Genomic DNA, 17,216 nt, shown 5'->3' on the forward strand with positions numbered 1-17,216 from the left:
CTGCCCTATTTCTTCAATCCAGCATCTGTGCGTTCCATCCAATGTCTGCCCTCTCCCCTTTCCATATGTATCTGACTTCTTTCTATGCCCCTCTCCCCTGTCCATCCAGCCTGTGCCTCCTCTCTCCTTTTTACATCATTCATTCCAGCTTCACTGCCTTCTTCATTTTTATCTCTCTTACACCAGATCTAACATCTTTATCCCTTTCTCATTTCTCTGCTGACCCCCTTTCCAGCATCAATATCTCTCTACTTTCTCATTCCACTCTCTCCCCTTTCCCTCATCTGATCTCTCCATTCCACCTTGACCCCCTTCCCCTCCTGTAATCTCCCTGCCAGCTGTTTCCTTCCTTATTTCTTTCTCCCTTCCCTCCTCCCTCTATCCAACATTAACTCTCTTCCCATCCCTTTCCCTCCTCCCCGCAGCATTTCTCCTTCTAACTCCCTCCAAGTCCAGTAACAGCTCTCCCCTTATCCAGCAGCTTCCCAGCCTCCTACAGTGGCTTCCTCCCCTTCCAGCAGCTCTCAGTACTTGCCTGCAGGAAGTTGCCAGTAAATCACTGCCCTGGCAAGTAGAAGAGCTGGTGGGAGGAGAGACAGCCACTGTGAAGGCTCCCCAGGATCTTGTTCGCACACGCTGACCATCTCCCTGCACCTGTATCTGCAGCTCTCTCCGTTCTACTTGCAACTTCCCTGCGACCCTCTTCAGCAACTCGGCAGGGGCAGCGATCAAGATAGGCTGCCGACATCGGGACCTTCACTCTCTGAGTCCCTCCTATTTTGTTTCAACTTCCTGTTTCCTAACAGGCGAGACTCACAGAGGGAAGGCCCCAACGTCGGCAGCCTGTCTTGATCGCCTGAGGCTGGGAGGAACAGCAGTTGGCAGGAACTGCAGTCGGGAGGAATCGCAGTCGGCAGGAAATTTAACTGCCAACTTGATCTTGTCGGCCCTGCACGGACCAGTAGAAATTTTCTGTGGACCGACACCGGTCCGCGGACCGGCGGTTGAAGAACAATGCTCTAGAGCAGTGTTTCTCAACTCGGTTCTGGAGTACCCTCTTGCCAGTCAGGGTTTCAGAATATCCACATTGAATTTGCATACACTGCGTCCATTATATACAAATGTCTTTCATATTCATTGTGGATATTCATTGTGGATGTTTCATATTCATTGTGGATATCTTGAAAATCTGACTGGCCAGGGGGTACTCCAGGACCAAGTTGAGAAACATTACTCTAGGCCAGAGGTTCTCAACCCAGTCCATGGGACACACCCAGCCATTCAGCTTTTCAGGATATTCACAATAAATATACATAAGATAAATTTGCATGCATTACCTCCATTGTATGCAAATCTATCTTATGCATATTCATTATGGATATCCTGAAAACCTGACCGGCTGGGTTTATCTTGAGGATTGGGTTGAGAAGCCCCTGCTCTAGTGTTTTTAAACTCAGTCCTCAGGGACCACCTGGCTAGTCAAGTTTTCAGGATATCCACAATGAATATTCATGAGATGTGTTAGCATGCACTTTCATTGAGGTCACAGAAGGAGATTTATTTCCTTAATTATATTTTTGTTAGAATTAATAGTAATAATATAATTTCAATGTGCATGCCTTCACCATCCCGAATATCTCTCATGCATATTCATTGCAGGAATCTTGAAAAACCAAACTGGCTCAGTGGTCCCTGAGGACTGTGTTGAAAACCACTGCTCTAGAAAAATTAATATTGTAACAACAAAATTACAAAAGAAAATCCCTACACTTTACACTACCATTATGATTTTGATTTGCTCTTGCATTCTTCATCCATCAAGTAGCTTCCCTTCAAACATTCTGCCTTTGAATCATTCTGCAGACCAAGGACACTCAGATCTATTTGATTATTTGTAATTAGAATACGATTATGAAGATTTTTTTTTCTTTTCATGGAAAGAAAGTAAGAATCAGGGCAAAGAAAAATCCTACCATGGAAACAGAATTTTCCCCATTGAGAGTAAAAGTGGGGTGTATTATATTGGTTTTTGTGTCTACTGCTGCCTTGGAGTTGCATAATTTTCAAGGGAAAGTAGGTCACAGTGTAGCTAGGCTCCTGCTTTGTAATCCAGGATACAGCTGTGACTGAAAATGTATTCCAGGTTCTTTTACTACTACTATAATTACTTCTAGTGCAATAGGTGTGTTATTCTGGATGGATGGGTAATATCCCAATGCTCGCAAGCCACGCAGAAGGAATCCACTCCAGCTTATGAATTCCTCCTACTTCACCAGAGGGCTCTGCTGCTCTCTTCAGTTATTTCCTTCCGCATGTGAGGCTCCTGAGAAAATTAGAGTCATGGGATAGGTGGCAAAGTTCAGTTGTGGATTGGGAGTTGGTTATTGGATAGAAATAGAGGGTAGGGTTAAATGGCCATTTTTCTCAATGGAGGAGAGTAAACAGTGGAGTGCTGCAGAGATCTGTACTGGGACTGGTGCTATTTAACCTGTTTATAAATGATCTGGAAATTGGACCGATGAGTGAGGTGATTAAATTTATAGATGACACTAAACTGTTCAAATTTGTTAAAACACATACAGATTGTGAAAAATTGCAGGCAGACCTTAAGAAATTGGAAGACTGGACATCCAAGTGGCAGATGAAATTTAATGTGGATAAATACAAAGTGATACACTTTGGGAAGAATAACCCAAATCACAGTTACCAGATGCTAGGGTCCAACTTGGGCATTAGCGCCCAAGAAAAGAATCTGGGTGTCATGTAGACAATATGATGAAACTTTCCGCCCAATGTGTGGTGGCAGCCAAAAAAAGCAAACAGGATGTTAGGAATTATTTAAAAAGGGATGGTTAACAAGACTAAGAAAGCTACAATGCCCCTGTATTACTCCATGGTGCGACCTCACCTGGAGTATTGTGTTCAATTCTGGTCTCCTTATCTCAAGAAAGATATAGCGGCATTAGAAAAGGTTCAAAAGAGAGTTACCAAGATGATAAAGGGGATGGATCTCCTCTCATGTGAGGAAAGACTAAAAAGGTTAGGGCTCTTCAGCTTGGAAAAGAGATGCTTGATGAGAGATATGATTGAAGTGTACAAAATCCTGAGTGGAGTAGAATGGGTCCAATGGATCGATTTTTCACTCCAAAAATGACAAAGAGTAGAAGAGATTCAATGAAGTTACAGGGAAATACTTTTAAAACCAAAAGGAGGAAATATTTTTTCACTCAGAGGATAGTTAAGCTCTGGAATGCATTGCCAGAGGTTGTGGTAAGAGCAGATAGTGTAGTTGTTTTTAAGAAAGATATGGACAATTTCCTGGAGAAAAAGTCCATAGTCTATTATTGAGAAAGACATGGGAGAAGCCACTGCTTGCCCTGGAATAGAATTCCAGTAGCATGGGATATTACTACTCTTTGGGGTTTTTCCAGGAACTAGTGATCTGGATTGGCTACCGTGAGAATGGGCTACTGGGCTTGATGGTTGATGAACCATTGGTCTGACCCAGTAAGGCTATTCTTATGTTCCTATCTGCTCCATTGGGGACCCTCAATCAAGGGGATGATCTCACAGTCCTCAGTCTGTTCAAACCCTCAATTCTGTTGGATCTTATTATTGATTCTCTGCGGGAGTTAAACTTGGACTCCCAGCAGGTCCCCTCTGGTCCCTGCTCTATAATGATCGACACGTGACGAGAGTCCAGTCTGCTTCATTTCCCTAGCATTTTGATATTAATGTATTGGTCATGGAGCTTTAGGATGCACCTGCAGATACGAGTACCCCTGCCCTTGACACTAGAAGCCTATTGGCTCCATCCTCAGTCATTAGCCAGGGGCATATTTCTTCGCATAGCTTCCTGGGTAATTATGATAACAGATGCCAGCTTGTTTGGCTAGGGGGCTCACTGTAACCATCATCCAATTCAGGGATGATGGTCGACCATCCAGAGGAAGTGGTTGATCAACAGTCTGGAACTTCGAGTATTCAGCTGGCTTTGCAGAAAGTACAGAAGAGTTTGGAAGGCCAAGCTGTACAAGTCTTCTCAGACAATGCTACTGCAGTAGCCTATATCAATCACCAAGGAGTGCCCAGCTGAGTCTGGAAGCCTACTTGCTATTCCAGTGGGTAGAACTTCATCTTCAGGCCCTCTCAGCAGAGCACGTAGTAGGAGTGGACAATGTCCAAGCCGATTTCCTCAGGAGATAGACTCTGGATTTGGGAGAGTGGACGCTATCTGTATCAAACTTTCAAACCATTCATTGATCATCGTTGGTGTCACCCAACGTTCAACCTCATTGTAACAGCTCAGAACAGGAAGGCAGACAGCTTTTTCATTCAAAGGTTCAAGCCCAGAAGCATAGGTCACAGAAAACTCAAGGCAGCCATTCAGATAGCAGCTCTGCACAGGGCAGAAGTGAAGGAAGATTGCTCTTTCCCCGGTTCACCACTGGACCACCAGGGCTTTAAAGGAAGGTTTAAAAAAAAAATAAAATTGGGGAGGTGGGAGGGAGATGGGATGTGTCTGAGTCAGCTAGGACAGGAGCCTCCCATCCCAGCCCACCACTGGACCACCAGGGCATAAGGCAGGCTCAGAGGAGGCCTGCAAAACATCAGGGGAGAGAGGGAGGAGGGACATGATGTACAGCTGGGGAGGGAGGGAGGAAGAAGAGCTTGGTGCAAAGCCTGACAGGGCAGGGGAAGGAGGCAGGGAAGAAGGGAGCTGGGTGCAGAGTCAGACAGGGAGGGGGGCTGGACTCAGAGCCTGGAAGGGCAGGGCACTTGAATATAAACTTTTTCTTTTTTGGGTGGGAAAAAGGTCATCTCTGTTTATGTTCGGATCAGTTTATATTCAAGTGTATAAGGTAATCCTTTTTTTATCATTTCTATAATGCTGCTAGATATGCAGCACTATACCTGACCCTGGGCAAGTCACTTAATCCCCCATTACTCCAGGTACATTAGATAGAGTGTGCGTATCAGGACAGATAGGGAAAAATGCTTGAGTACCTTAATGCAAACCACTTAGGCAATAAGTGGTATATTAAAATACTAAAAATAAAATAAAATATACAATAAAAGATATGTAAGAGGTTAAGAGATATGTAAGAGGTTCAATGTGCCAGGTCACAGCTGAGTTGGATTTGTATCTAGAAGTTGCAGCTTGAAAAAAATATTCCATCTGCTTACAGACCACAGTTGGAACAAAAGAGATGAGATAGACTGGGCTTAGGATTGGGAACAGAAAGAGGAGGATGGCTCTCTTTGTGTGTTTGATTAGTCATGTGTCAGTTGTATAATTAAATATTCATTAAAGCAGAGACAAGGAGTGGGCTCCTTATCACGATTCCTCATAAAAGTATGAAAGGAGGCTCAGCCTGCATCCTCTCACTTCAAGAGAAGCCCTTTAACCGACAACTCAAGCCAAGATTGTTTCTTCAAGGCAAACAGATAAGCACAAGGTATGATCATGATCTCTGCTGAAATAGAAGAGGAAGAGAAGGCGGCTGAGGAATGCAGGAGGATTTTATTTATTTATTTTAAAAATTTATACTCTGTGTAACCCCCAAAATTCTATATAGGGTACCCAGAATTGTGCATCCAGATTTGTGTTTGCATGCAAATTGATTGAATAATCAGCCAGCTAACATCAGTAATTTGGCGCTAGCAACCAGTTATTAATGTTTAATTGGCACTCATGCGCATCTAGCTATGCGCTTTTCTATAAGGCATGGCATCGTAACTCAAAAGGGGGCATGCCCGTGGGCATGTCATGGGTATTACCAAAAGTTGCGTGAAGAATTCTAGAAACAGGGCATCAGTGCACCTAACTTGGGCGCAAACAGTTACACCAGCTTTCAGCATCTATAGTTAGGCGCCATTTTTTTCTGTGCCGAATTTTGATTGCCATTTACTGAATCCAGATCTAGGCGGTTTACAATAAAATCCTAGAAAATGTATAATCAGTACACCTCAGAGGCAAATAGGACTATTATGAATGAGTAACTTGGAAAGATAATACCAAACCACCCTGCTAAAAGTCTACCAAAAAACCATCAAGCAAGTAGTGGCTCCCCATAAGTCATTTTTGACTTGCTGATTGCATACAAGAGACTATATTTTACTTTTAACAAAGCATACCTTAAAACAGTTGTATTTTCCAGGGGTGTTGCACAGAACAAGAGCCTACTAAAGATAGAGACAATTCATTCCTAAGAAGAGGTCTGTATGTTTCCTAGAAAGGATCCCAAAAAGAAAATTCCACCAATTTATTCACAGTAACAGTACCAGTTATTTATTTATGGATACTTTTTGCTTCTCTAAAAAGAAATTCCACCCAAAATGGTGTAGAGTATAAAAATACAAATTATCTTATACATACACAGGGCCGGATTCTGTATAGGACGTACGGTCTCAGAAGCCGATGGGCGTCCTATACAGAATCGCACTTAAGCCTGCCTAAAATGAACCCAATTCTCTAATCGACGTCCATGTTACAGACGTTGGTTAGCGAATCGGGTTCCTGCTGAGCTTATCGCGGCAAGGGATCTCTCTGCCGTGATAAGTTTAGCAGCAACCTGTCCCCACCTCCTGTGAAGACTACTGGCAGGAGGGATGCCGAATCCCTCCTACCCGGAACACCATCTACCCCTCGAACAAAAGCAGCAGGAGGTCTGCCCAATCCCTCCTGCCCGGATCCCCCCAATAGATCGAGTAGACCCCCCTCGGACCCCCTGGACCTCCACACACCCACTCAAAGCCGTCCTAACCGCTGTAGTTTGGTGGGTGGGGGTGTTCCGGGCCAGAGGAACTGGGCATCTCTCCTGCCACATTCGTTTGGGTGGGGGGGGGGGGGGGGGGGAGGGATGGGCGGCCGCAATTGCAGCCGCTAAATTTATCGCAACAGGGAGATCCCTTGCTGCAATAAGCTCAGCAGCTGCGTCTACTTACATTTTGCTGGCCTACATTGTACGCATCTCCCACTGGCCTAGGGAGACACGTATGGCCACCTAGGACTGCCTAAGACTACTTCTGGGCCAAACCACGCCTGCGCCTTAGGCTTAGGCGACCTTAGGTGGGCTTGGGTGCCTCCAATGTAGGTGGCCTGCCTTGGGATCTTTTTTTCCCTAAAAATGTGTGTCCTGATTGGCTGGTTAGACAGCAGTAGAATGTGTACCGCTGCCTACAATCAGGACGCTATTTATAGAATCCGAGCCACAGTGTAAAAATATCAAATTAGAAATCACCCATGAACAATGCAATGAACACTAAGAAAAAAATGAATGATTAATAAATCAATATATAATATATATTTATATATTATATTTTTTACATTCTGCTTTCTAAAAAATACAAAATGCAATAAAGCAGCTGTTTGTTTCATTGATCTGCACAACATACTCTATACTTTAAGCATGAAAGAACAATTATAGAAATATTCCAGAAAGTAATTAATAAGAAGTCATATTGTCTTGATTGCATAAATGTTTGTACCCTGTTTTTTGTAAGAAATTCAAATTAGTTCTGCTTCTGAAAATTGTGTTAACAAGGCCTATAAGTTAAATAGAGCCACTTGCATCTAATCACAGTAGCAGAACTGATTTGAATACTTGTGGATGAAAAATCAAGCTGTTTCTGTTGTACTAAGTGATTTTGAAGTAAAGGTCTAAACATACCAAAACAATGTTCAAATTATAGAGTAATGTAGGTCAATGAAACAAACTCCTACTTTTGAATCTATTTAGACAGCAGAATATAAAATAACATACAATGGTGTGAAAATGTTTACAAAGCAGTATACATGCAATTCTTGATATTCAAATTTATTTTGATAACAATACCTGCTATCTGGATAAGTGACACTAACTGGGGCCATCAATTGATTCTCATAGGACTTTTTTAGGGGGTTCTGGGTGGTCTTGAGTACTGGCACCTTTTCCATTGCCTGCTAAAACTGACTCATAGACCCCATGTATTAAAAAGACAGCCCAGGCTCTGCCCACCCCAAAATCACACAGAGATTGTGCCCCTTATGGGAAAACATTGCCTTCAGCCAATCCCTGCAGGCCCATGAGAGAATGGAGAGGTGCATGCTGCAGCTAGCACATAATAGTTTAGCCTTTGTAAGACAAGAGAGACACAGGGTAAAGAGGTTGATTTGTACAGACATGGTTTAGTTATTAGAATGTGCCAGCTTCAGGATCGGAATGTGCAGCTTCTCTGACATCTTAGTATTTTGCATAGTAAAGGAGGAAATGAATTTTCTTTTCTATTTCTCTTGTATTGAACTCCAAGCAGGGTCCAGCTTCTTAGGGGTTATCAGTTCAGTTGTTGGCTGCACATTTCTATTTCTACTATATGGTGATTTATTCTGTACTTGGTAAGGCTGCTACAAAGGTGAGATATTTTGTGAGCATGCGGTTTATGTGGAGGGATTTTATTTTTACAGTCCAGCTTGTTTTGTTTTCTTAAGAAGAGGTGTGTTCTAAGGATTGGTGTAATATTTTGCTATCAGTTAGTTAACTGATAGCAAGCAGGACAGGAGCTCTTTGTTGCCTGTCTTTCACAGATTCCCTGTGTTGTTGTTTTTTTTTTTATTTGTTAAAAAAGGTTCTCTATGTGTGTGTATTATAACATCCTGGACCCCCGAGGAAGGAGTGTTTTCCGAAACATGGACCATGTCGGGTCCTGGCTCTTCACATGTGAGAACCATTTACTTGAATTGCTACATCATATTTTTACCCATTAAAGACTTTGTGCCTTGTACATCACATCTGCAGTTTCTTCCTTGGTTTTGTTGCAGAGCCAGTTCCTGAGTGGTCTCTCCACCCCTTAGTATCAGCATTGGAGTACTGGCTAGAAAAAAGCATTGGATTTTCAGAAACACTGTCCAGATAGTGCTGCTGAAAATAGTTATAGATTGCCCAGGCAATACCTCATAGCACCTGGGTGCTTTAAGGTGGAGCTTTGCAGAGCAAATGTTATCCAGTTAGCTCGAGAGGCTCCTGAGAAAATTAAAGTGTCATGGAATAGGTGGCAAAGTTCAATTGTGGATTAGGAATTGGTTATCAGCTAGAAAACAGAGGGTAGGGTTAAATGGTCATTTTTCTCAATGGAGGAGAGTAAACAGAGGAGTGACGCAGGGGTCTGTACTGGGACCGGTGCTATTTAATTTATTTATAAATGATCTGGAAATTGGAATGATGAGTGAGGTGATTAAATTTGCAGATGACATTAAACTGTTCAAAGTTGTTAAAACGCATGCGGATCGTAAAAAATTGCAGGTGGACCTTAGGAAATTGGAAGACTGGGCGTCCAAATGGCAGATGAAATTTAATGTGGACAAATGCAAAGTGATGCACATTGGGAAGAATAATCTAAATCACAGTAACCGGATGCTAGGGTCCACCTTGGGAATTAGTGCCCAAGAAAAGGATCTGGGTGTCATCGATGAAATCTTCCACCTAATGTGAGGTGGCGGCTAAAAAAGCAAACAGGATGCTAGGAATTGTTAAAAAAGGGATGGTTAACAAGACTAAGAATGTTATAATGCCCCTATATCGCTCCATGATGCGATCTTATCTGGAGTATTGCGTTTAGTTCTGGTCTCCTTATCTCAAGAAAGATATAGTGGTGCTAGAAAAGGTTCAAAGAAGAGCGGCCAAGACGGTAAAGGGGATGGAACTCCTCTTGTATGAGGAAAGATTAAAATGGTTAGGGCTGTTCAGCTTGGAAAAGAGACAGCTGAGGGGAGATATGATTGAAGTCTACAAAATCCTGAGTGGAATAGAACAGGTCCAGGTGGATCTTTTTTTCACTCCGTCGAAAATTACAAAGACTAGGGGGACACTCAATGAAGTTACAGGGAAATACTTTTAAAACTAATTGGAAGAAATTTTTTTCACTCAGAGAATAGTTAAGCTCTGGAACGTGTTGCCAGAGGATGTGGTAAGAGCGGATAGTGTAGCTGGTTTTAAGAAAGGTTTGGACAAGTTCCTGGAGGAAAAATCCATAGTCTGTTATTGAGAAAGACATGGGGGGAAGCCACTGCTTGCCCTGTATTGATAGCATAGAATATTGCTACTCCTTGGGTTTTGGCCAGGTAATAGTGACCTGGATTGGCCACCATGAGAACGGGTTGCTGGTCTTGATGGACCATTGGTCTGACCCAGTAAGGCTATTCTTATGTTCTTAAGGCAAAAGACCTGTGTGTGTATTGGTAAATGATAGTGCCGAGATGTTTTTCCATGTTATCATAGACAAAGGCAGAAGTTGAAGTCCAGACTCATTATCCAAGTACAATGACCTACCATAGAAGTGAGCGACCTCAGTCCTCAAGGGCCACAACCCAGTTGGATTTTCAGGATTTCCCCAATGAATATGTTTCTGATTAAACATTCTGCAGCTCTTGTGTGTATTTTTGTTTTATTTAGTTTATTAGTATATGTTCTATTTTGTGTGTAAATTTGTATTAAGTTATTTGATTCCCTTAATTTCTGATTGATATGTGTAATTTATGTGTAAGATATATTATTTGAAAAAGTTAATAAAAAAAACCAAAACAACGTGCTCGAGGCTTGTGCGGTTAAGGTAGAGCTTACAGGAATGGAGCAGGGACAAGGACAGCGACTAAACTCACAGGGACGGGGAAATTGAGTTCCTGCGGGGATGGGGACAAAATAATCTAATTTTTCCCCACGTCATTCTCTAACTGCCACCCATTTTAGAGGCAGTAAGAGCTGCTGCTCTAATCAGCATACATGAATGTGGATGTGCCCAGTCTGTACCCCCAGACACACCCCCTAGACCAAAAAAAATAAAAGGTCATTTTTAGCCATATTGCGATTTTATCGCAGGATGCCCACGGTAAGCCCTTTTAAGCTGTGGTAAGCATTCGTTCTTACTGCAGTTTGGTAGGTTCCAACATTGCTCAAGGGCTGAACCTGAGCGACTTCTACAAAACAATTCTGAAAGCACTGGAATAGTATTTGAAGCAACAGAGCAATTATTTTTTGTTTTACTATATTTAATGATTTCTACTGTTGGACCAAATTTCTAGCACAGAAGAAAGGTAACTAAATTATGCCTTTCACAGGTAGGAGAAAATGAAAAATAGACTAAGGCAGCTGAGCTATATAACTTTCCCTTATGCTTCTGTGAACAGCTAAAAGAAAACTAAATAACATGCTAGGCATTTCACAGGAAAATAACCTGTGGAAATAAATACCTAAAATGAATTCCAAAATAGTTCCCCGGAGTTTGTAGAACTGACCTGATGGACTCCTGCAAAACTTTACTAACAAATACGTATTGTGGTTTTTAATATATTTACTTCATCTTCTTGGCATCGGCAAAAATAGTCAGCATTGCTCTTACGAGTTTGTGTAACTATTCTTTGGGCAATATTCTCAAACGTCCCTAATATGGCGGCAGCATGCAATGTCATACAATTCACACAACTGTATAACAGTTCCAGGGTTTTCATTTCCAAAGTCCAGACCAAAACACAGAGGTGGCCATTTGAATATCCAGTAACTACACGCGTAACTCTTTGGAATGTCCCTGACACACACACATGGCCACGCCCCCTTTTGATTTGCATGCTAATAGAGGGGTCCTTTTACTAAGGCGCGTTAGCCGTTTTAGCACGCGCTAAACGCTAAGGCGTCCATTATATTCTATGGATGTGTTAGCGTTGCGCTAAAATGGCTAGCACACCTTAGTAAAGACCCCAGAGTTAGGTGCCATGCCTTTTGGAATAGTGTGCAGCACAATGCATATGCAAATTTTAATGGGTGCTAATTATCCTCTATAATAAAACCCTATGCGCGCATGCGCACTTAGGAGGTTGTGATCCCTGACAGCGTGCTGTGTCCTTCTGTGGCCGTATTCTATTTATGGCACGTGGCGGCTGTTGGCGCGTGCACGGGCTTGCGCCGGCTGTCGGCGCGTGCAGGGATTTGAGCGGCGGTGGCGGTTTCACTCCTGATAGCTGGCGCCTAGAGGAACAGCTGGAGAGTGTCGTGCGGTTCAGCGAGGTGTCCCATGCTGGCTGGAGGGTGTCGTGCGGGTGCTGAGAGGTGTCCCATTCTGGTAAAAATTCCCTGCTGGAAGGGGTGCGGCTGGATGCAGGAGAGGTACAAGGAAGGGAGAAGGCCTACTGCTGGACAGGGGGAGCAGGGAAGAGGTGTTGCTGGACAGGGGGGAGGTAAAATGAAGGGAGAAGGGCTGCTGCTGGACAGGGGGAACAGCGAAGGGGTGCTGCTGGACAGGGGAGAGGTAAAACGAAGGGAGAAGGGCTGCTGCTAGATAGGGGGAGCAGGGAAGGGGTGCTGCTGGACATGGGGGGAGGTTTAAGGAAGGGAGAAGGGCTACTACTGGGCAGGGGGAGCAGGCAAGGGGTTATGGTGGACAGCTGAGGAAAGAGAGAGACAGAAAGAAAGAAAGACAGACAGACAGACAGACAAAAAGCGGCCAAGGAGAGAGAGATAGAGAGAAAGAAAGAAAGACAGACACACACATCTATTCTAGCACCCGTTAATGTAACGGGCTTAAAGACTAGTCTTCAATAATTGGTTGTTAGCATCCAATGATTGAGTTTAATTGACTCGTTAGGCAATTACTCCCCCTTCCCATTTATTTATTTAGGTTTTTATTTTAAAACTTTCTATTCTGTTTATAACCTAAGCGGATTACAATAATCACATACACAAATCGAAAATAAAACATTAGTACATCTTTACAAAGAATCAAACAGATTTCGCAGAAAAATAAAAAAATAAACATTCTCTAGTCTAAAAGGATGCTCTAACAAACAAATGCGTTTTCAGAGATATTTTGAAAGACTTCAGATGGACCATTCACAGCATTCCATAACCGAGGACCAGCCACAGAAATTGTTTCCATCCATTTTTAAAAAAATTGTGTACCTCATGTGTATGCTCAAGCGATAACCTCATTGTTGATTGTGAGCACAAGGAACGATTTGGTAAATACGTCCTTAGAACTTTTTATGAAGCTGCGTTAGCGTTTTTTTTATTGCCGACACTCACAGAATTCCTATGAGCATCAGAACTTTCACCGCCGTGGTCGGTGATAAAAAAAAACACAACTTTTAACACGGCTTCATAAAAGGGGGGGGGTTAATTTGCATGTGCACCTCAGTAGTGCACCCAAATTTTGGCGCTGTATATAGAATCCAGGGCTATGTCCCTCCATTGCAGAAAAGGCCTGCATCGATCAAAACCGTTTCAGAGCTTCCAAGTTCTGACAATCCATCCTGATGCATTATGGGACTTGCAGCACTGATTTCAATGTTTAGGGTTGGGGATTATAAATACCACACTGCTTGAGGATGTAAGGTCCAAACTAGGATTGGCCAAAAGTCTTCCCTACTGCAACTGGGTTATCTGGTAGCTCTGTAAACACCTCAGAAAACTGCCTTTAATGTACAGAGTGATACCCTTACCTTCTGAAGCTAAGAATTTTTGAAGGAGATGTTTTGTAAAAATCTTCTGGAATCAGTTGATCAGAACTCAGGTCCCTGTTGCTAGGGAGAAAAGGAATGGCATCGATTATTTCTAGATTTAAGAATTCACATTTTGATTTTTATCTGACTCAGTCAGTGTGGGCAGACACCATTTGTTCCAGAAAGTCTATAATATATTCATTGGATCTGTGCAAAACACAGGAATATAAAGTTGAAGCAATATGACTGATTTAAGCACATATTCTCACCAATTTACTTTGCTTCCATAAATTCAACCCATAGAGAAACATTACAACATAGGATCATAAACTTGCATCTTTTATAATTAAGTATACAGATTAGCATTTTTATCACTCATTTTGTAATATTGTTCTTGCAAAAGCCAAGTATTGGTTTTATATTTGAACAATAGCAAATTTAGCTCAGGTTATACCAGTATACAATACAGTTTACTATAGAGGCAGTAGACTGTCAGAATAGTCTTACTCCGTCTGCAGCCTACTTTATATATGATTGTGGATGTAAAAGACTCAATTTGGGAAACAAAAAGCCCGATAGTGAAAAGTACTAATCCATGCATGTGCCAGCCATGATAGAAACATAGAAACATGATGGCAGATAAAGGCCAAATGGCCCATCTAGTCTGACCATCTGCAGTAACCATTATCTGTTTCTCTCTCCGAGAGATCCCATGTGCCTATCCCAGGCCCTTTTGAATTCAGACAGTCTCTGTCTCCACCACCTCTTCTGGGAGACTATTCCATGCATCTATCACCCTTTCTGTAAAAAAAAGTATTTCCTTACATTACTCCGGAGCCTATCACCTCTTAACTTCATCCTATGCCCTCTCATTGCAGAGTTTCCTTTCAAATTAAAGAGACTCGACTCATGCGCATTTACATTATGTAGGTATTTAAATGTCTCTATCATATCTCCCCTCCCCCTTCATCGCCTTTCCTCCAAAGGAAAGGCGATGCCTTATGATGAAGACCAAATACCATTTTAGTAGCTTTCCTCTGGACCGACTCCATCCTTTTTATATCTTTTTGACGGTCCGGCCTCCAGAATTGTACACAATATTCTAAATGAGGTCTCACTAAAGTCTTATACAGGGGCATCAATACCTCCTTTTTTCCTACTAGCCATACTTCTCCCTATGCACCCTAGCATCCTTCTAGCTTTCGCTGTCACCTTTTCAACCTGTTTGGCCACCTTAAGATCATCACATGCAATCTCTGAGTTTTCTGCATCACTATATGGATAGTGCTGCTGAAAATGTTTACAGATCAGAGCGAAAGCAGTGGGAAGATTCCTCCTATGCTGGCCTACTAAGCAATCTAATCTTCTATTTGTGCGTCGCTCATACCTATACAGACTCAAGGCGACTGTAAAGAGAGGTAGGAGGGGAGAGAAAGAGGAAGGAAAGAGAGGAGTTGGATAGGTAAGAAGGAGAGGAACAGGAGAGAAAAAGAGGGGAGAGAGGAGGAAGGGAGAAAGGGAAAGAGAGAGAAGAGAGGGTAAAGGAAATTAAGTATCGAACAGCAAGGGCACTGTATCTGCAGTAAATCACATTTCCAGGAAAGTGAACTTTTCTAAATATCGTTTTGCCAACCTGACAACGTATTTTGGGTCCTTTCACTATGGTGACGGGTCAAAAGCGCGCGAGGACAAAGGCGCGCCGACAACCGACCGCGGACAACTGAGCGCAGGGCTTAATCGCGCCAAAGAAAAATCATATTTTAAAGGGCTCTGACAGGGGGTGTGTGTGTGGGGGTGAACTCCCCACTCTGCTTAATAGGGATCGCGCTGCCTCACGCTGCCATGTTGGGGGTGTGGTGGGGGGGGTGTAATCCCCCACATTATACTGAAAACAACTTTTTCCCTAAAAAACAGGGAAAAAGTTAAGTTTCCAGTATAATGATGGGGGTTACAACCCCCCAACCCCCCCCCAACGCCAGCGCAATCTCTATTAAGTAAAGTGTGTGTGTGTGTGTGTGGGGTGGGGTTCCCCACCAACACCCCCCGTTGGGGGTGTTTTTTCTTCGGCACGATTAAGTCCTGCGCTCAGTTGTCTGCGCTCGGTTGTCGGCGCGCCTTTGTCCTCGCGCGCTTTAGACTATGAACCTTTCACTATAGTGCATGAACCAATGATTTGTGCTTGCTAACTAGCCTATTTTATACCTACGGACTTTTTAGTAGCCCAATTCTTTAAATTGCGCCTCACATGGTAGATGCCTGCATCGATAAAGATTTGTAGTTCCTTTCCATTATTTTAAGTTGTAGATTTATGCACTGGCTTGATCTACTACCGTAGTTAACCCTTTATTTGGCATTTATTTATATACCACTTATAAGTGGTTTACATTCAGGTACTTTATTATATTCCCCTATCTGTCCCAGTGGGCTCAAACTCTATCTAGCGTACCTGGGGCAATGAGGGGATTAAGTGGCTTGCCCAGAGACACAAGGCGCAGCGAGGGATTTGAACCCACAGCCTCACGGTGCTGAGGCTGTAGCTCTAACCCCTGCCCCACACACTCCCACGAGTGCTCAGAAGCAACATGTGTCTTCCATGGCTCGTATGGGAAATCTGCATCTCCAAATGCCTGTTACTTGGCACCGCTGTTCTCGTTTAACATAAAGTCACGTAAAGCAGCCATTTTCACCATCTGCTAAAGGGTTAAAGGTGGTATAGTAAGTTAGAAATAAATAAATGAAATCAATAAAAACAGCAGCTACTGCAAATCAATCGGTTAGGTGCAGTTTGTAGAATCTTGCCTATCGATGCCTATCCGCGTGTGCGGATCACCGGACTGGATGGACCAAGGGTCTGATTCGGTGAAGGCATTTCTTATGTTCTTATGTTCTTATGATGCCTAATTCAACTTAGGTGTCGTAAGGCATTATAATGTTAGTCGCTGGTATATTAAGTCAAGCTTTTTTTGCCCTAATATACCAGTGCCCAAGGTAGATGCCTATCAGTGCTTAATTCAATCCATGCCCAAACACTGCCCCTAACCACACCTACTTTTCATGTAGGCGCCTTGGTGTAGACACCTACCACAATGTAGTAGATACCTGCTGAGTTAGGTACCTACCACCGATTAAGCCAATTACAAAATTAACACTGGGTTTTACTAACGTGCAGAAGAACTTCTTACCTCAGGCCAGCAAGGTAAATACCCCGACGTTCATTGGACTTAGACACTGCTAGGTGCTAGAGAATAACACGGGGACAAATTTTTCCCTGTCCCTGTGGGAACTCATTTTCCCGTCCCATCCCGGCGAGTTCTTTTCCTATCTCTGCCCCATTCCTGCAAGCTCTGTCCTCATCTGCACAAGCCTCAAACTCATAAGTAGCAACATTCTAGAGCTCAGATTGTGATGTCATAATGCCTCATTCCACCAATGCCTAAGTTCCGTTCTCATCTGCGCAAGCCTCAAACCCTTTAAAATCATAAGTAGCAACATTCTAGAGATCAGATTGTGATGTCATAATGCCTCATTCCACCAATGCCTAAGCTCCGTCTTCATCTGCACAAGCCTCAAACACTTTAAAATAATAAGTAGCAACATTCTAGAGCTTAAAATCATAAGTAGCAACATTCTAGAGCTCATATTGTGATGTCATAATGCCTCATTCCACCAATGCCTAAGCTCCGTCCTCATCTGCACAAGCCTCAAACATTTTAAGATCATAAGTAGCAACATTCTAGAGCTCAGATTGTGA

The sequence above is a fragment of the Geotrypetes seraphini genome, chromosome 11 (genome assembly GCF_902459505.1).
Source record: "Geotrypetes seraphini chromosome 11, aGeoSer1.1, whole genome shotgun sequence".
Taxonomy (NCBI): domain Eukaryota; kingdom Metazoa; phylum Chordata; class Amphibia; order Gymnophiona; family Dermophiidae; genus Geotrypetes; species Geotrypetes seraphini.